Raw genomic sequence first — 21,958 nt, 5'->3', positions numbered from 1 at the left:
CTTATGCTGCATGAATAGGCATAGGTCAAATAATTGAACAGACATTCACCCAATAACAGACTGTTGGAAAAATAAATATTACACACTACCTTAAAAGGCCCTCTGTCTTGTTTCAGACAGGAACTGCTTCAAGGAGTGGCAAAAGGGACTGGATTGAGAAAAACGAGCCGAGAAAATAAAATTAATATATAATTTGTTATCTGTTGGATTTTTGATAGCCAAGGCCTGGGACAACCATAGACCTGTTTGAAGTTGGGGAGCATGCATTTAGGAGAGGGAAACCGCCAAAGGCAAGCAGGATGTGGTGCTCAGGTTCCACCCCTGGAACACCCCCACATTTAAAATCACTGCTCCACCCCTGCTGTGACTACTAAGAAGGAGGTCTTTCATACTCCCTACAAACACGTGTCTCAATGGTTCAAATGGACATACTTCCTACAATGAACTTTTATTCTAATATGATACCCCTATCCCCACCTAAGGGCTACTGGAATGCTGATTTGGCTTGAATCCCCTGGCTCATGGAGACCTATAAGAAAGGTTTGGCCTCTCTTCTTAACTTAAACTCAGCCCTATTATGTCTTTTCTTCTATCTATGTGTCACTTAGTCGAGAGGGTGACTGGTTCTTTGTTAAAATGACACACTCAGAGCCCTATCTTTCATACCTCTGCACTTCTCACTGGGGAATACTTTTCTCCACTTTTTGGAGGGCTGAGAGGGGTGTTAATGTTCTGTCTGATGACGAAGGCCTTAGAATGTTTAATAATTTGTGCGTCACTTAGAACTTTTTCTTTACTTTGCGTCTTAGGTGTGCCATGTGCACATACAGTGTGCCTGGAGGTGTGAGGTCTGCCATGGGGCTTAGTCTCTGCTCTGTATATGTTATTATTAGAATCCTCTTTGGGGCTTCTTGCTGATCACCAGGTGTGAAGCAGGGATCTTTGTTTCTCTGGTGGTGAAATTAATTGGTTAATGGTCTGGGAAAATTTGGGTGGAACATCGAAGGACCAGTATTGCCAACTCCTCAGTAAAGAAAGTTGCTATTGGCTGTCCTAAAAGTCGCAAGAAGACGCAAAGTCATGTCATAGCCTAATCTGCTTAGTTGGCCAATTGCATGTAATTATAAAGGACGCTCGGTGAGCCAAATGTGTTTAGAACTAAAAATCAACTTTCTTCTGTTGATTGTTTTTTTGTTTTTTGTTTTATTTTGCCATTTAAATATGACATCACTTCTAAAAATAACTTTATGACTTTAATGCTTTGTCCCACATTACATAACTTTGTCCTGTATTCTTAAATGTTAGAATATCAAATTAAATCAAAAGACTGTTCTGTGGGGTGGAATTGCTAGCTCCACTATTTACATCCAGTTCTGTAAGCCAGGGTGGGACCAATTCACATGCACAATTAATTTGCAAGCTGGACGAGGAGTGGTGTTGGTCTCCTCTCTGCTCCGATTACAGCGGGGACTGCTGCATGAGGCTACTGAGACTGACTGACTGTGAGTGCTTTGGGATGGGGGAGGGGCTCACAGCAGCACCTGCTGCTGGTTGAGGACAGTACCTGCAGAGTTATACGTGCTTTCACCTGTCGCAGCTTGCATCCATGTTTGGGCCAGTCTTGCTTTGGAGTAGTGGGTGCGATGTAGAATCAATTGTATGATACTTAATTTGGTACAGGTACTGTCTTTTACTCTTAGAAGAGCACTCTCCCATATCTCCTCTTCCAAGTCTTCCAAGATAAAGTGGGATACATTGAAACAGGTAAAAAACTTGGGGAGCACATTCATTTTTATACAATTCACTTTCCCCGCTAAGGACAGATGAAGTGGTTTCTATTTCTTTAGGTCTAATTTGACTTTCTCAGATAGCGGACAGAGGTTTTCTTGGTGAAGGCTTTGCATGTGCGTTGTGAAATTAATGCCTAAATATTTAAAGCCATTTTTAGAGATTTTGAACGGTAGAGCACCATCCCGTATTTGAAGAGCCAAATCGTTGACAGGGTAACATTCACTTTTACTGAAGTTCAGTTTGTACCCAGAAAAAGCGCCAAAACTCCTCAGGGCGTGGATAATATGGGGGGCACATGAGACAGGGTCAGATACATACATTACCAAATCATCTGCGTAAAGAGATACTCTGTACACCCACCACCCCCCCACATGAATCCTAACAATTGTTGGTAATGTTTTGAGAGTAATAGACAAGGGCTCTATGGCCAAGGCGAAAAACAATGGACTGATCCCCGACGGGTGCCCCTTGACAGCTGGAAACATTGTAAACGTTTACCATTCGTGGTTACAGAGGCTTTGGGTGAGGGATACAAAAGTTAAATCAATTAAATAAAATAAGGGCCATTTCCAGTGCGTCCAGTGCGATACCCACCTCAGGCATCGCGCTGGACGCAGGAGAATGGATAACATTTAGGAGTCGACGGATATCTGTAAAGCAATGACGGCCTAAAATAAAACCACTTAAGTCAGCAGATATCACTTCGTGCATGTAGTTTCTAGGTGTAAGACAAGGGCTTTGGCCAAGATCTTCACGTCACAGTTTAGGAGGAAGATGGGACGATAAGAGCTACATTCTTTGCCGTCTTAACCTGGCTTCAACAAGAGGGTAATTGATGCTTCAGTCAATATCTGTGGAAGTGACCTATGGAACAAAGAGTCATTAAACAAAGAGTAAAGTTGTTACTAGTTTGTCAGATAACTTTTTATAGAACTCTATGGGATGCCCCTGTGGGCCTGGTGTCTTGCCATTTTGCATGGCCTTTATTGCAGTAATGATTTCTATACAATTTAGCGGAAGCTCGGTTTCAGTCCTATGAACTGCTGTTACAGAAGGAGCTTGGAGGTTATTGAAGAAATGTTCCATGTCAAAGCAATCATTTGTCATCTCTGGTGTATACAGATTTTAATAAAAAGTGGTGAATGTTTCTTTAATTTCTTCTGGGTCAATAGTTAGTTCACCATCATCTTCTCGTATTTGTGGGATTTGTTGAGAGGCTGAGCGGCATTTAAGTTCATGAGTTCATGCTCATCGATATACCCCCGTGATTTTAATAGGAGACATTCTGTTTTTTCACTTGATAGTAAATTAAATTGTGTTTGGAGGTCCAGCTTCCTTTTGTAGAGCTCAGGGGAGGGAGAAGCAGAGTACTGAGCATCCACCATAGATATAGCTTTAATTAGCTCCTCTTGTTTAATTCTTTTCATTTTATTTATTTTTGCTAAATAAAAAATTCTTTCTCTTGGAATCCGTAGAAGCAGACCAGGAACATGCGGGGGGATGATCTCTTGCTGGCTCTGGAGGTTGGGGTATGGTGGGCTCTCTCCACTTCAGGCGGTGTAGAAAAAACTTCGGGGCCCATGGTTTCCATCAAAACATCTGACATGAACTTTAGGGGGTCTTTGCCATCTTTACTTCCTTTGGGAATATTCAATAAATGGAGATTAGATCTCCATGAACGGTTCTCGAGGTCATCGCACCGGTCCAGCAGCGTCTTGATGGTGGACTCCACTGTACTTTTAGCTGCTCAAAGTTATCACCTGCTACAGATTTTACTGAGGCAAGACGTTTCTGTAATGAGGTCACTGTTGTCTGTAGTGAGTCCAGTGAATCTTGTATTGGTCTAATGGCCTCTTGAATCAGGGTGGAAACATCCTCCTTGAGTGAGGTTCTCTGTTTAGCAAATTCAGCAGACAGTTGGTCCATAGCCACCACCGCAGCTGCAGGTTTTTCGGCTGACACAGGAGCTTTTGCTGATGCCGGAGTATTGCTAGCTGCAAAAGTTGCTTGCTTGCCTGCAGCACGTGTGGCCGAAGTTTATATGTTCACTGATTTCGCATGTTTACACATGCTCATTTCTACAGAATTAGTTAAACTGACCTAAACAGATAAAATTATGTCGAAATCTGTACAGAAAAACTTGCTTTAAAAGGAGGTTAAGAAAAGGTGAACCGGGAGCCTTCGCGTGTGCGTCCTCTCCCTACCTATGACCTATGTCACAACCGGGAGACTCACTGCCATGGGATGATTTTGTGCTGAAATTACACTTTAAAACATAGGACTTTCACCTGGGGGACCAGTGTTTGTGTCCCGGAAGTACTAAGCCAAACCACAACATTTTTTTCTAATCTTAACCAAGTCGGTTTGATACCTAAACCTAAGTGCACCTTTTGTTGCCTAAACCTAAACATTACAGTCCGCCCAGTCGCTTTTTCATGGTGTTAAATAGAATGTTATATTTTGCAAGGTATCATACAAATTTTTGTGCATTACTTTACATTTGATATCAAATGAACCTGTTGATGAGAACAGGAAGTGCAGCCTCACAGAACTGCTAGCATGGCTTTGGTTTTGTCAAATTTTAAATATCATTAGTACCTACAGCGTATAAGCTCAAATTATTGTAACAATTCTGTACTTTGTGAGAAAAGCATGACATTACTTACATAGCTGGTACATACCATAATGTTTATTTTCAGATCAGGAGGGAAGTCAGATTTTGCGTTTGCAGACCGTGAGAGGTCAAATCCAAGATGGCCACCATTCTCTCGGCTATAATATAATAGTAATAATTTTGGAACCATGTACTTCAGGAAAACAATTCAGTGTAATTTCTTCTAAATTCTATATGCACATTGATTTGGTGGTAAATCTGAGATCATCAGTTATCAAGAAAAAAGGGGCAGTCTGTGGTCTGGTCTCACTCTGTCCCTCAGACGTAGCAGCTTCCTCGCTGGTGGCATCATTTGGGAAATGGAGGCCTGGCAATTCCTTTTTTTTCCTACTTTTTTATTAGTTAGTTTAATTTGGGGTTTGTTAGTTTAGGGGGATGAAGTTCTGGATCCAAAGGCCCATTGTGTGGCTAGTCCCAACTTCTTCCACTTTTTGTTCTGTGTGGCCACTCCTCCAGACTTCTTTCATTTTGGTCTTAAATTGTTTTGTAAATAAAAATCTGGTACAGTGGCCTTTTTAAACACGCCGTCAAAGGAGGATAAGTTGATAAACCTTTTTTTTTATGCATAGTGGTTGAAAGCAGTTGCAAATCCTTTTCTAAAAGACTTTTCCTGGTTCACCTTGCAGCCTAAGAGGGATATTCAAATCATGATTCAAACAGATCAATTTGATAAGATAAGGAAGAGAGTACAAGAGGAAAATAAAAAAGTAATAATGCAGAGAAAAATTAATGATATGTTTAAGAGAAACGACCGCAGCAATGTTGAAACTTGAAATGTACCAGGTGAAGTTAGCAGAACAAGACCCTCTGAAGAGGAAAGGTCAAGATAGTTTTCAACTGCTCAGATAAAAAAAGTGTTATTAAAATGATTGTGTTGCTGAAATTATGTGTATCTACACTGACTGATCAAATTAGTCTGTTTATGTGTTTTAAACATATGAACTGTATCTACACTGACTGATCAGATCAGTCTGTATATGTGTTTTAAACATATAAACTGTATCTACACTGACTGATCAGATTCGTCTGTTTATGTGTTTTAAACATTTGAACTGTATCTACACTGACTGATCAGATCAGTCTGTTTATGTGTTTTAAACATATAAACTGTATCTACACTGACTGATCAGATCAGTCTGTTTATGTGTTTTAAACATATGAACTGTATCTACACTGACTGATCAGATTCGTCTGTTTATGTGTTTTAAACATTTGAACTGTATCTACACTGACTGATCAGATCAGTCTGTATGTTTTAAACATTTGAACCGTATCTACACTGACTGATCAGATCAGTCTGTGTGTCACCTGCTGTCTCACTCGCTGTGCTGGGCTTTTGGATTCAATTTTAAAGGAAATGCCCTGTCATCACAGACAAATTCCCCTTCAGAGTTATACTTCATGACCCCCTAGGGACAACCAGAAAGTTTCAAGAAATCCTGATCTGTAGTTTCAGAGTAAAAGCCCAACACATTTTCAATTACGAGACATATCTGATGATTGAATTTTAAAGGAAACACAGTTATTACTGACTATATCCATTTCAGGGTTATAGTTCATGAACCACTAGGGTCACCCAGGAAGTTTCAAGACATTCTGGTATATATATACAGTATTTATATTTTCAACACACTGATTTCAGATGTAAGATAAGTTCTATTTAGTATTAAGTATTATAGTTGTGAAATCGAATTAGAAATTCTTCTGTTATACATGACTTTAAAAGCAATTGTGAAATGCTATTACTTTTTTAAAATTATTACATTTAGTTATTATTGTTTGATTTTCCATTTTTCACCAAGTGGGCTTCATTGCTTTCACATGTTTCTCCTGGTTTAGATATTTTAACCATCAAAACTTTGCTTGTATGTATTCTTTGCTCTTTGTAGGATCACAGTGGATGAAAATAATTTGGTCTTGCAAGTATATGAATCCTTATTTTGATGAGTAAGTAAAAGTTCAGGGTCAGCTCCATTACTCTACAGGCCAGCCCCCCATTTGAATCAGAAATCATATGTAATATGTATCATATTTGAATTTCTAGTAGGCTTTTCAGTTGAAACTGCACATCAGAATGTCTTGAAACTTCACTTCACATTTTAATATTGCGCTACCTCGTGGGAAGATATCTCGCCACACCCCTATTAAACACACAACACATCTTTACAAATACCTCAGTGCCCAAGACGCTCTGCATATGCCAGACAGATAATGATGGGCTTTAAACATCCAATCAAATCAGATTTTCCCCTGATCATCTGCTCCAATTGTAGTGAAATGACAATCAGCTGGTCACTATTTATGTAATCAAACCATCCATTCACTTTCTTCCGCAAGGTATTGCAGCCAGATGAGATATATAAACTTTCAAAAAACCTGTCAATAGGAATAGAGCCTCAGCAATGTGCATCCATGGTAGTCTACACATTTAAATAGTCCTGAACTCCTTTTTGGATGTGTCCGTGTTTTCAGTTTTTTTGTCAAAGAACTTTGACCCTTTTACAGTGTGTTTTCAGTGCATGCAAGTTAATCATAAGATTTTGGTTGCTTAAAAATGTTTCTATCCTAGTTTTCACAAGCCAAAATTAGCATCCCAAATAATATCAGGTTTAGCATGAATTACGAGTGCACCTTGCTTGCTAACTAAGCAAACTAGCTTGTGCTAGCTCCACCTTTTTGTCTGAATATGGTCACAGTCACATGTGACATACAGCAGTCTCACAGTAAAGTTGTTCCGTTGTTCAATAAAGGAGTCCTGACCTCATAAAACACAAAACAAAACAAAACAAATTTTAAGGAAAAAATGAAGCAATGTGGTGCATATCTTTCAAGTATGTACATATGAAAGAATCTGTGATATGTTCAATATTATACAATAACTCTAAATATATTCTAATGAAAAATGAAACCCTCTGTCAAATGGCGTCTCATCATCCATACCTGACCATTTCAGTTCAGGGATCTGGCCTTGTGGCATCAACTACAGCTAACCACTGATGAATCATTTATGTATCCACTTCTTAAAGTAATGACAGTGATAGGAGTTTAGATTAAAGAAAAAAACTACTATCTGCAATCAGTCTCCTTTGACAATCAGGAACTATTGAGAATGAAAGACAAAACATCATTCCATAGTATTTGAGTACTCTAACTGCTTAGAATATCGTTCATTTTACTGGTCACAAATTTGTGAATCAGTGACAACACATGGTAAAAAGTCAGGGCCTATACCAAAGTCATTACAATCAGTACACATTTTTGAATCAAATTCCATGGCAACCAATCTGATTTGTTGAGACATTTTACTCAAAATTCCATGGCTTTACACCTAATAGTTGTTGAGATATATCCAACTGGACCAAAGTGGTGGACCATCTGACCAACAAACATTTGCCAAACAAATAACGATGCTTTAGCATGGCTAAAAACTGTTAAAGGTAGACATTGCATTATGCCTTTTGTTCATTTCTGCAAGGTCATGTTGTGCTAACTATTCAGCAAGAAAGTTTCAATTGAGTTGTCAATCAATCAGGTTTGATTTGCCGACTCATGAAAGCATCTGACCTTGGTTTGGCTTGCTAATTTTTCAACTGTCCTCACCAGCCACATTTGAATAATCTCTCTACTGCTTCATTCTGAGCAGGTGGTGAACAGTCAGTTTGTTTCTGCTGCACACAGTTTGATATCAGCTGACATTGTTTCGGTTTGTTGGACCAGCAAACAAGCTTAGCTTAGAGACTGGAAACATATAATATAAAAAAAAGCCGGTGTGAAGAGCCAGGCTAGCAATCTGCATGCTAAGCTAAGATAACCAACTGGCAGTAGCTTCATATTTACCTGACAGACATGAATATGGTAACGCTCACTAAAAAGCAAATAAACGTGTTTCCCAAAATGTAATCTTATTCCCTTAAGGTATGTAGGGATAAATATTTGGAAATATTAATGCATGGTAACAAATAATTGAGTAAGGTAGGCTACTGTCATGTAATTAAAATTGTGTCAAACAACAAAAATAAGATATATGTTGTTTTTTTGTTGTATTTTTTAGTCAAACACGTTCCATGTCCTGAGCGGAGACCACCTACCTTGACATGACGCTGGATAGCTGCATGGTTCACTGAATAAACTCACCAAGTCATTGCCGATTATGTTTAATCATTCTACCATGATGACCAAGTGACTCACATAATTGTTGCAATGTACATTCCATGTTCTGAAAAAAAGCAAAAAGAAAATGTCGAAGTATAGAACATGGATTAAGGGTCAATGTTGATCTGGAATTATACTGATAATAATAATAATAATAATAATAATAATAATAATAATAATAATAATAATAATAATAAATGTATCTTTGTCTGTACAAGTATTAAAGAATATTCCTCTGACTGGGGATATACTGTATTAAGTTTTATAATCAATCAACCTTCCTCCTTTCTGTGATTGGTCAGTTTGTGAAAAGTAAGGCTCGATCACACAAGAAATGCATTGTATTATATGCAGTGGCTTTCATCAGATATGAGTGAAAACAAGTGGGCTGCCTGTTGGTTTGATGTTTTCATATCAAAGTGAGGCAAGCCATTGCCAAAAAACTTATCCAAAATGATTTACAGTAAGTCAAACAAGAATAACTCAAGCTCTATAAAGCTAAATAAATCCCACTGAATTTAATTCAAAATTTGAAAGCAGTGAAAGTGTTCTAAAAGCTAGATCATCCTCAGAATGTATTATTTTTATTAATTAATTACTACTACTACTACTTACTACTCAACTACTTAACTAGTTCACCGTCATGTTGGGAAATACATGTTGACAGGGAAACAGTCTTTGACATGCCGGTTGCCGACAAAAAACAGTACCCTGACGTTAACTGTTGCGAGACATAATGACGCTCTTGTTCCTGTTGATTAGTTGCAGATTGATACATTGAGTCCACCTTTTATCAACATTCATTCACAGCACTGTAACCACCGTTGTGAATGCATGCACAAAATTTGAATGGCAATCCATTCGACAGTTAAATAAGGATAAGTGAAAAATGGTGTATCCTCTAGTGAGCCAGAGGTTCACTAAGTCACCATGGGAACCATGAATATCTTTACAAAATGTTATGGAAATCCATCCAATAGACATTTCAGTGCGAACCAACTGACTGACCAACATTTGGATATTCTATAAGGGGAAATACATTTCTAATCACCTCCATCTGAGGTTGAGACCTTTTGGGCCTTTAAGGCCAGCATCAGCCCTGTGTACCCCTCTAACCTCCTCTTTCATCAACGCCACTTCGTGGTTGTCAATACATAACAAGAAAACTGCCTTCTGCATCTATTCTGAGCTTGACTCACATACAGCAGCTGCTTGCCAATAAAAGTCTCAGAGGAGAAGTTACATTTCTGCGCTGAATCAAGCACTGCGGCATTACTACACGCTAAAACATATTGCTTCCCACATTTATTAGCAGTGCCTGGAGTGGGAAAGACAGTTATATATACAATATAGTGAAGTTGATGTGGATATAAAAAGTCAACATCCTAAAACTTCAAAGCTCAGTGTGTGAGTTGTTGTCACAAGACAGTTGTCACTTGTTTCCCTGAAAACCCCAGATTCAAGTGCTGGTTGCGTACTTTGACCTGTGGGAGAGATGGACTCTGCAGGATGGGCAACATGTGGATTTAGATTTTGTGTGGATTTCTTAAAGGCATGATTTGAGTTCTGGGTTTGCCCTGACAAGATATTAGCTGTAACATTATCAGCCCCTATGCAGCAACGATCATCAAGGATACCAACATTTTTTTTTAGAGGTGCAATGCAAACTTTAAAGAAATTCAAGATAATTTGACATTTATCTTATATTTTCTTAGCTACTGGTCCTTCCTTTTGGTTCTCATTGTTTGCCTTTTTATAGTGACTCTTGTAAGCAGTCTGTGGACAAAGATGAAGCTACGCTTAAATCCAGTTACCCACCTAGGGAGAAGTTTTTGCCGAACAAAATAGGAGGCATCACTCTGGCTGTCACCTCTTTCTCCAGGGATAAGCAAAGACAAAACACCTGGTGGGAAGTGCCAACATACTACAAGATTTCCCTCATTCATAAATGACAAATTTCTTATTACCTTTTTTTCCTGTGTCTTTACGACTCTGTTGCTTGGGAGGAATGTTAATCACAGTAATAATGATTATATTAAATACAATAATGACATCCTGAATAAGAACATGAAGGCAGTTAAATAAAGAACCAAAACAGTAAGTAAAAAAACATTTGATGCTGTGTAGTCACTGGACATTTATTTTTTATTTTTTGTCAGTGTTCAAGCTTTCTGCTCTTAAATGGCACACATGAAAGGATAACAATAGAAGATTTGAAAAAAATGAGTCCTCACTTTTACACTAAAGTAGACAAAACAAGCTTTACCTTCCCACACCACATGTTTTTTTCATGTTTTAATAGTTTCATCACTGCTTTATTTGAATTCATTGATGGTGTTATTTCCTTTCATGATTTAGCTGTTTGTCGCTTTTACCCTGAAAACCTTGTTTATTATCTGAATCTATTATTATCACTTTAAGCTGTAGCTATTAAGCGTAGGTAAAAGTCCATCAGGTTTGTCAGTGTCTGGATGCAGTATGATTAGATATATGATATGACTATACATGATGACTTATGTACATCAAATTATGGGCTTTAGTATATGTGTGTGTGACATACAGTAACGTTACACTGGGCTAACAGCTAGCTAGTTAGCTACAACACAATTAGGCTGGCTAGTTAGCTGTCTGTTTTGTACTACTGCAGTCAGGCTCCACTGAATTTACACTCTCTACACAAACACGTGTGAAATAATTACATCAAACATAAAATCCCTAAGATTTTCTTGTAAGTTAATATCCATCACAGAATGAGATAAAACACTGCGGATTGATCATATGACCCACTAATTGAAGCACTTGTTGCTTTTTTGCAAAGCTCCAATCTGTGTGTCTGTGGAGACATTCCCTCCTTAATGTATATGCACCACCACTGTAGTGTTGATCTAGGTAAAGGGACACTTTACCCATTTTAATCTAGGTCTGTGTCATGGCATTGTGGAGATTGTGTTCAGATGAACAATGTTTGGCCATTCTCTTTGGCCTGTTTAGCAGAAGTCCCATGTGGAACAGAGAATTGTCTCATTGTGCAGACATCAGCTAATCTCTGATGCTCTGTTCCACAGTGAGAGGCCAAACACTGTTCATCTAAACACAATGCCCACATTGCCATGACACAGACCTGGATGAAAATGGGTAAAGTAAGTAAGTAGTTAAACTTAAATTATACACAGTGTGAGTGGGTGTGCTAGGGTCTGCGAGTGTTTGTTCGACGTATATGTCATCACATATGCTCTATGTAGATATCCATGTACCGCCAATTTGTTGTGACTGCACAGGATAGTCAAACATTTCCTGTGAAACCACTGCATGTCTGAATAGTCTTAACTGTATCATGGAACCTCACAAAATAAAGCTGATAGCTAATGACATGTTCCTTGCCACTGTAAATAATGTTACCACTGTTGGTAGTAAGCTAGCCTTCTGTTTACTTGTGAGGGTGCGGAGCATTGACAAGATAGTTCTATTGAACTGTTAACATTTCCCATTTCCCGGGTCGTTTAGTCTCTGTCTTTCCTCTGCCGAAGCGAGTGCGGCCGGCCTGCAGCTCCGCCGCGCCGTAGTGTCTGAGCGCTTATGTCCCGTGCGCGTCCTGCAGGTTGACGCGTCAGGCCAGGGTGGTGTGTATGTGCCGTGTGCGTCCTACAGGTATGTAGCATAGTCTCATGATGTGAAGAGGTAATACGATGCTGTGCTGACGGTCCTCTGTTGTAGGTTGACGCGTCGGGCCGGAGTGGTGTGTATGAGCCGTGTGTGTCCTCGCCCGGTTGGCTGCTGTTGCCGCCGTAGCCGCTAGCAGCTACAAGCACTGATGTGTGCAGGATCCAGGTAACCAGTGCTATAAGTTAAATTCTATTGTCTTCTAGTGTGGTTAGATGTTGTCACTAACGGTTGACTTTTTCTCTTTAGAGCTTGTCTGGCGTTAGGCTGCTGTTTGCCCTGTCTTGCCTCTAACTTACTTCCAACTTCTCTTCTTTCTTTGTTTGCCTTGCCTTGCTAATTAGAAAACTGTTGTTCCGTCTTAGTATAGACACTCTCTTAATTTGTAAAGTGTAGGTGAGTTCACGTGTGCTCCAATCCGATTGCGAGATGTCGTTGGGAGGGGTTACTGTAGCAGCTATAGTGGAGGACCTGCCACATTTATACCTTTTTTGTATGTTTTTTTTATACCACTGCCTGCACTTCACTGACTTTTGGGGGCTTGTTTATGACTGTCTTTCTTAGTTTTTGCTGTCTTTCCTGATTTAAGTTTGCAGCCTCACTGAGCCGCTCAATTAACACCTCATCTGTTGTTTTTGCTCAATTATCACCTCACTACGGTTACTGAGATACGGCTTGAGCTGAAACTTGACCACATCACTGTAAAGACCAGTCTCTATGGATCGGAGGGATTTCCTCTGAATTAACTCTGCACTTAACTGCTAACCTTCCTCACCTGCATCATCATCACTGGATTTTCTTATTAGCTTCTCTTTCAGTTCTATTGCTCTGAATAAGAAATTCTGTGCTGACTCTTTTGGATCTTGTGTCATGTTCATCAGGCAATGCATTAGGTTTGAGGAGGAGTCCACTTTGTAGTGACCCTTGAGTATGGTCTTGAGGGTGTGCAGCATCAACTTTTGCTTTATCTCCAACATCTCCCGCAGATGAAGACTTGGGCTCACAGCACGTGCTTCAATGATCTCCGCTGCTGCATGCCCTTTCCACTGTCAATATTCTATCTGGTTTTTGAGGCTTGTATAGGACAATTTGTCCTTTTGACCAGCTTCACCAATCTAACCAATTATCCAGAACTGGGCTGAATCAACCATCCTCTACCAAAATACATAGCGTGGTACAAAGTGAAGTTTCCCTCCACTACATATTTAATTTGAAAGTATTTCATTTTCTTCAGCAAAGAGCAAAAATATGTATTTTATCATCACAGTTCGCCACCAACATGTACTCAAGTGTGTGTTCTTGTTCTCTGAACGTATTCACGCGATACTTTTCTTGTCCCTGAACACACAGTGGAGCAAATACACCCTCTGCACGTCCGAGTTAGACACTACATACTGCTAGATAACTACGGTGCATTTTTCAAACAATAAACCAACCTTTCCTTATCATAAAACAATTTTCACCACACTCTGAACATGAGCTGTACTAAATGCAAATCATAGGTATATCAACCCACTGATGGTTCTGTATGCCACATCCTGACAGTTACAGCACCTTAAGGAGGATGTGAGGTTTCTGCAGGAAATACATCTCAAATCAGCGGACACCTAGAGGGGCAGCTATCATCATTCATAAAAGAGTCCTGCTTGAGCCTACAAATATAGTCCTAGATACTGACTGCTGCTATGTCATAGTTTCAGGCCCACTTCAGAACACACCAGATATCTTAGTTTCGGTTTATGCGCCCACCTGGGATGATGAACAGTATTTTAGAAGGCTATTTGCATGCTGACAGTCACCGCATTATCATTGGGACTTCAACCTGGTGCAGGATGGGACCCTCGACAGATCCTCCCCTACATAAATTACACAGTAGTCACTTCTGAGCATGCTCCTACCACAGTTGACATTAGTTTTCCACGGGATACAATTACACGTTCACCATGGAGGTTCAGTTCACAGTTACTGTCGGATAGTAAGTTTAAAGATTTCGTTGCGACTCAAATCCGCGGTGTTAGTGGGAACCCCTTAAAGCTAATATTCGGCGACTACTGGACAGCAGCCAAAGCCTCCGATCCAGTGATAATCAACAAGCCCTTTTCTGATCTCTACACCGCACTATATACTTCTGAATACAGCCTTATTACTGCAGCGACACCCTATCCCTTGGACTTTCTAATGTACCCTCGGATTGATATAAAAATTGCTAGGGAGCTCAGGAGACCCATTTCTCTGGTGGTGCATGAAGCGATCAGGTCTATGCAACACAGGAAATCTCCTGGTCCTGATGGATTTAAAGTTGAGTCCTTTAAGGCGTACTCAATGCTATTAACCCCCGTCCTTGTAAGAATGTTCAATGAATCCTTTACTGAAGGCAGACTGCCAGCGAGCTGTATGAAGCATCTATTTCATTGCTCCTGACAAAGACAGGGATCCTACATCATGTGGCAGCTACAGACCGGTCTCACTTTTAAACGTAGATTGTAAGATACTTGCTAAGGTCCTCACACTCTGCCTCCAAAGCGTGATGTCATCAATAATTTCACTGGTCGGACAGGCTTCATATTAGGGAGACACCCATTCTTCAACACCAGAAGGCTGCTCAACATCATATTCTGGGTTGTAGTGGCGTTTGAAGGCATCACTCGTTTTGGTCTAGTCCACAAAATTATCTTATATGCCGATGACCTTCTCTTTTTTAATTCAAGCCCCACATCCTCCCTCACCACCGTTTTATCAATACTGGATCAGTTTGGTCACCTATCAGGGTATAAGTTGAATGTTCAGAAAAATTTGTTCTTTTTTTGTCAACAACTTGGCGAAATTCCTCCGGCCTCCTCTCCGGGAACATCACCTTATCGTGGTGGAGAGGTTTGTGTGTCGCTGTGAACCTGAGGGCTGTGTTGTCTGGAGCCTGGTGCTCCTGGTAGGGTCTCCCATGGCAGAGTGGTCTCGGGCGAGGGGCCGGACTGAAATGGTTCACAAAGACTCTATGGAACGAAGAGGAAGAGATACCCTGGCCCAAAAAAGTGACGTGGCACCTCCCCCCTCTCAATCCTGTGGTTCCACCACTCGCAGGAAGAACCGCTGGGGTCGGTGCGCTGCTGCACGGATGGCAGTGAAGGTGAGGGGCCTCAACGGACCAGACACAGATAGCAGAGGCTGGCTCTGGGGACGTGGAATGTAACCTCTCTGGAAGGAGCCGGAGCTTGTGTGGGAGGTGGAGCGCTACCAGTTAGATCTGGTGGGGCTTACCTCCACGCACAGTCTCGGTTCTGGAACCATACTCCTGGATAGGGGGTGGACCCTATTCTTCTCTGGAGTTGCCAGGGTGTGAGGCGCGGGGTGGGTGTGGGGATACTCACAAACCCCCAGCTGAGCGTCGCGGTGTTGGAGTTTACCCCCGGGGAGGAGAGGGTCGCCTTCTTACGCCTGCGGGTGGTAAGGATGAAAACTCTGACTGTTGTTTGTGCATATACACCGAACAGCAGTTCAGAGTATTCAGCCTTCTAGGAGACCCTGAATGGAGTCCTGCATGGGGCTGAGATTCGTGAAAAGCTTTGGGTTGGGAGGGGCTGTCTTGGTTGACACATCTCTTCAACATTGCGTGGAAGTCTAGGACAGTGCCAAGGGAGTGGCAGACCGGGGTGGTGGTTCCCCTATTTAAAAAGAGGGAGGGTTTTTCAGGAGTGTGGCTGGAGTTTCCCTTAGAGATAGGGTGAGAAATTTAGCCATCCGTGATGAACTCGGCGTAGAGCCGCTGCTCCTTTGCGTTGAAAGGAGCTACTTGAGGTCGTTTGGGTATCTACTAAGGATGCCCCCTGGGCGCCTCCCTAGGGAGGTGTTCAGGGCACATCCAGCTGGGACGAGGCCTCTGGGAAGACCCAGGACCAGGTGGAGAGATGAAAGAGAGATGGCCCGAGAAAGGGAAGTTTGGGGACCCCTGCTAGAGCAGCTGCTCCCCCGGCGACCCGACCCCGGATAAGCGGTTGAAGATGAGATGAGATGAACTTGGCGAGATCACTCCCGCATCCATATTTCCCTTTAAAACAGCTGACAAGGGGTTCAATTATGTGGGGGTGTTTAGTGTTCAGCTCCTTCAGGGACCTTTTTCTAAAGAACTTCCATCAGCTATTAGATAAATGCAAGTCGGACTTTACTGGGCGGGCCTCCCCCTGTCCCTTGCAGGCCAGTTTAATCTTATTAAGATGGTCATTTTACCAAAGTTTCTGTATCGATTTCAACACCTCCCAATTTGTCTAAATAAATATTTTAATCCCCTGACTGCTCTTTTTGGGCTTGCCAGCACGCCAGACTTAATATTCTCCTTAAATGGAAACATGTTTCTCCCACGATTCATAACAGTTGGATACGTGATTGTACAATGTCTAAGGTTAGTGAAGTTAAAGATCTTTGACGGCATTCTACAAAATTTGGGACCCACTGATGGCTCTTATAAGTTATAGTCTTACTGTTATTCCTGATGATGCTGAGGACACTCCCTTGTGCTTGGGAGGAGAGACACCCCCCCCCCCCTTTTTTGTGTTGTTTTTGTCATGATTACATCAGAGCAGCCCTTCTCTCCTTTTTAGTCTCTGTGTTTTTGTCTCCCTCTGTCGGTGTTTTCCTTGTGAGCTGGTTTTCTCGGCAGGCTGATCCAGGTGTTTCTCGTTGGCATTAATCACCTGCCTCCCTGTATATTCAGATTCAGAATCAGAATAAGAATCAGGTTTATTGCCAGGCAATTTTCATTACAAGGAATTTGACTTGATTTGACGGTGCCTACATAAATATAAACATGAACACAAGCAAACTAAACATATAGCATTGAATTATATACATGAAATATAATTGAGTGTATTTGCATGACCAGTGCAGGTGGTAGTGTGAAAGTTAAAGAGTCCAGTGAAAAAAAAGGGGGCGGGGTTAATATAACACCTGTGATTTGGGTACGTTAATATAACGTATGAGTTCCAGATGTCATTAATATAAGGAATGACAGTTAAGTGTCTTTAACAGAATTCCAAAGCCTGATGGCGGAGGGGAAGAAACTGTTCTTGTGGCTGGAGGTTTTGGTCCTGATGGACCGCAGCCTCCGGCCAGAGGGGAGAGGTTCAAACAGATAGTGTCCAGGGTGGGATCAGCAGCTATCTTCCTTGCTCTCCTCAGGGTCCTAGAAGAGTAGAGTTCTGGGAGAGAAGGGAGATTGCAGCCAATCACCTTCTCTGCAGAACGTATGATACGCTGCAGTCTGCACCTGTCCTTGGCAGAGGCAGCAGCGTACCAGACGATGATGGAGGAGGTGAGGATGGACTCAATGATGGCAGTGTAGAAGTGGACCAGCATTGTCCGTGGTAGATTGAACTTCTTCAGCTGCCTCAGGAAGTACATCCTCTGCTGAGCCTTCTTGATGAGGGAGCTGATGTTTGGCTCCCACCTGAGGTCCTGGGAGATGATGGTGCCCAGGAAGCGGAAGGACTCCACAGTGTCCACTGGAGAGTCACACAGGATGATGGGGGTGGGTGGGGCTGTGCTCTTTCTGAAGTCTATAGTCATCTCCACTGTTTTCGAAGCATTGAGCTCCAGGTTGTTCTCCCTGCACCAAGTCACCAGATGGTCGATCTCCCATCTGTAGGCAGACTCATCCCCACCAGAGATGAGTCCAATGAGGGTGGTGTCATCCGCGAACTTAAGGAGCTTGACGGACTGGTGACTGCAGGTGCAGTTGTTAGTGTACAGGGAGAAGAGCAGGGGAGAAAGAACACAGCCCTGCGGAGAGCCGGTGCTGATCGTCCTGGAGTCCGAGGTGAGGCTTCCCAGCCTCACGTGCTGCTTCCTGTCCGTCAGGAAGTCAGTGATCCACCTGCAGGTGGAGTCGGGCACGTTGAGTCGTGAAAGCTTGTCCTGCAGACGAGCCGGGATGATTGTGTTGAATGCAGAGCTGAAGTCCACAAACAGGATCCTGACGTAGGATCCTGCAGAGTTCAGATGCTGGAGGATGAAGTGTGTGGCCAGGTTAACAGCATCGTCTACAGACCTGTTGGCTCGGTAGGCAAACTGCAAGGGGTCCAGGAGTGAGTCTGTGATGGATTTGAGGTGGGACAAAACCAGGCGCTCAAAGGATTTCATGACCACAGAGGTCAGGGCGACAAGTCTGTAGACGTTTAGTCCAGTGGGTCCTGGTTTTGGGGGGACTGGGATGATGGTGGAGGCCTTGAAGCAAGCTGGCACACGACATGTCTCCAGTGAGGTGTTGAAGATGTCTGTGAACAGAGGAGACAGCTGGTCTGCACAGTGCTTCAGGCAGGATGGAGACACGGAATCTGGCCTAGCAGCTTTGCGGGGGTTCTGTCTCTTGAAGAGCCGGTTAACATCTCTTTCAAGGACAGACAGAGGTGTCGGTGGAGGGGAGGTCGGGAGGGTGGTAAGAGGTGTACAGCCTCTATTGTGGTGACGGGGGGAGAAGGGCTGATGGGCTGGATCTGGTGGGTAGTGTGGTGGGGGGTGGTGTGAGTACTGTCCAGGTGATCTTCAAAGCGGCAGTAGAAGTCGTTGAGGTTGTTGGCAAGGCGTTGATCGTTAGCAACAGGGGGGGGTCTTGGCTTGTAGTTGGTGATCTGCCTGAGCACCCTCCAGACAGAGGCAGAGTCGTTAGAGGAGAACTGATGTTGGAGCTTCTTGGAGTACAGCTGTTTAGCGTCCCTCACCGCCCTGCTAAACCTGTACTTGGCCTCTATGTACTCTGCTCTGTTGCCACTTTTGAAAGCCCTTTCCTTGTTAGACCTCAACTGTCGCAATCTGGGTGTGAACCAGGGCTTGTCATTGTTATAAGTCACCCTGGTGCGTGTTGGTACACAGCAGTCCTCACAGAAGCTGATGTATGAGGTCACAGCTTCCGTGTACTCATCCAGACTGGTGGAAGCAGTCCTGAAGACATCCCAGTCAGTACAGTCCAGACACGCCTTTAAGTTCTCTGCAGCTTCACTGGTCCACTTCTTTGATGTCCTCACCACAGGTTTAGAGAGTTTTAGTCTTTGTCTGTAGGTCTGTAGGAATCAGGTGGACCATGTTGTGGTCAGAGTGTCCCACTGCAGCGCGGGTGACGGCATGATAGGCGTTACGGACTGTTGTGTAACAGTGATCCAGAGTGTTCCCCTCCCTGGTTGCACATTTTATAAACTGTCTGTATTTGGGCAATTCGTGACTGAGGTTACCTTTGTCAAAATCCCTGAGGACAATAACTAAGGAGTCCGGGTTGGTCCGCTCCACTTCCAGTATCTGGTCGGCGAGCGCGCTGTGCTTCCTGCACGTTGGCGTCCGGTGGAATGTAAACACCGACCAGAATGAAGGAAGCGAACTCACGTGGGGAGTAGAATGGTTTGCAGTTAATAAAAAAAGTTTCCAGGAGGGGAGAACAGTGCCGTTGTATCACCGTTACGTCGTTGCACCAGCCGCTGTTGGTGTAGAAACAAATACCTCCACCCTTTGTTTTACCAGAGAGCCGCGTGTCACGGTCCGCTCTGTGAAGCTGGAATCCATCCAGCTGTAGCACAGAGTCCGGATGTTCCCGCCCAGCCATGACTCGGTGAAGCACAAAACAGAGGATGAATTGAAGTCCTTGTCTCTCCTCAACAGAAGCTGAAGTTCGTCCATTTTTTTGCCCAGTGAGCGTTGGAGAGAAATATTCCAGGTAGCGGCGTGCGTCTTCCCCTCTGGCGAAGGCACATGAGCGCACCGGCTCGTTTCCCCCTGCGACGGCGTAAAGTTGTAAAGGTGAGGGCACTTTTGACTAAAAAGTTCACCAGAACCGATGTGGGAGCCAGAAATTCAGGAAACAAACCCCGTGGAGTTGTTACCCGAATGTTCATGAGTTGTTCTCTGGTGAAAGAGAGCCGTGAACCCAAACAAAAAACAAACAAAACAAGACAAAACAAAGCGCAACAACAAATCGAGGCAGCCATCCGCTGCGCCATCTTGGATATGACCTTGGATATTAAGCCGGTCCTGAGTCTCATTTGGGGCCGGATCGTTATTCCAGTTATTCCAGGGGTCCGTTTCACAAAGCAGGTTAAAAAAACTCTGAGTCTAATCCTGAACTCTGAGTTGATCTACTCTGAGATAGGAAACTCTGAGTTTTCAGTTCCAGAACAGCAGATTTGCGTTAGTTTGATCAACTCAGAGTATTTGACCTGGAGTTAAGCGCGTGCACCACAAGTAAAAAAAGACAGCATCAATGGAGCCCTGATTCGACGAGTCACCATGGCAACGGGGAAGCGAAGGGCTACGCTACAACTGGAATTGGAAATATTAATGCGCTCATACGGTGAGTTTGAGCAGGTTTACACCGCTGCTGCAGCAAAAGAGAGGGAGACGGTGCGGGAGAACATTGCGGCTCGGGTTAGTGCATAAGTTTAAATGTAGCCCTGTTGCAATCACAGTAATATCACAGGGGAAACTGCTTGAGTGGGAGCCTATTAGTTTATTTCATTTAAGTGCAACCCCGCGGGGGAGAAGCGCACTTGGCAGCAGCTTAAGATGAAACATAAAAACATACAGGTATTCAAACAGGTAAAACATCGGCAAAATCTCATGGTGACGCCTCATTTTGAGCATGTTTTACATGGTAAAGTAAATATTACCGTAAGTGGCTGTTTTATATGTTGTATGAAAAACTCCCATTTGCAAAAAAACGCAGCGCAACACACAATATCTGCTGTGATATAAGAGCATTACTGGTTGTTAATGTTGGAAATGTAAGGAGGGATGAGAAGGACTGTGACATGAAACGGTGTTGTGCGTATTCAGCACCCCTGCCGTGAAATAGACCCCCTCGCATTATAGGTGATATTCTGGATCAGAAGGCTGTTGTTTCCACCTATAGGAGTAGTTTATATACCGGTAACCACATTAAAAGCACACACTTTTGAACCTATGAATTGCAAGAAAAGCTGGGATTATATTTAGGAAACGCTAAGTCAAATACATTCAACTTGCTCAAAAGATCCATTTCATTCATTTTGTAATTATGGCTGCAGTATATTAAGGACGTCTTTGCGCGGTCTGATAATCATCTCCCGACGAATATTTAATTCTCTTTGCGGTAATGCGTAACCTTCATCCACGGGATCGTTATCAAAAGGATATGCCATAGTTATAGTCACCACCTAATATAACTTCTAATGTAGGCCTACTGAATGATTTTTATACATTGTATAAAAAAACCTCCCTTTTGCAAAAAAACGCAGCGCAACACACAATATCTGCTGTGATATGAAACCGTACCGCTCAAAAAGAGAATTGCCTGGAAATGCAAGAACATCTATAATCAATAGTTTGATAACCATCTCCGGACAAATATTTAATTCTCTTTGCAGTAATTCTGCACCTTCATCCACGGGATCGTTATCAAAAGGACATGCCATGGTAGTGAAATATTCACCAACTAATATAACTTCTAATGTCTGATTTTTGCTATGATTTTCTGAAAAAACAGACAGAACTATACTACACCAAAACTTGCGTGCTGACTGAATGAATGAGGAAATCAAACACCGTGTGTGGCTGAAAGAGGGTGGAGACAGAGAGAAACTCACCTGGTCCCGACCAGGTTAGTTTCAGAGAGCATGTTACCATGGTAACTGACAGAGAGGTTAAGTTACCTCTCTTTGTGAAACAGGCTAG

The sequence above is a fragment of the Echiichthys vipera genome (genome assembly GCF_963691815.1).
Source record: "Echiichthys vipera genome assembly, chromosome: 17".
Taxonomy (NCBI): domain Eukaryota; kingdom Metazoa; phylum Chordata; class Actinopteri; order Perciformes; family Trachinidae; genus Echiichthys; species Echiichthys vipera.
Note: the sequence above shows the minus strand (reverse complement) of the source record.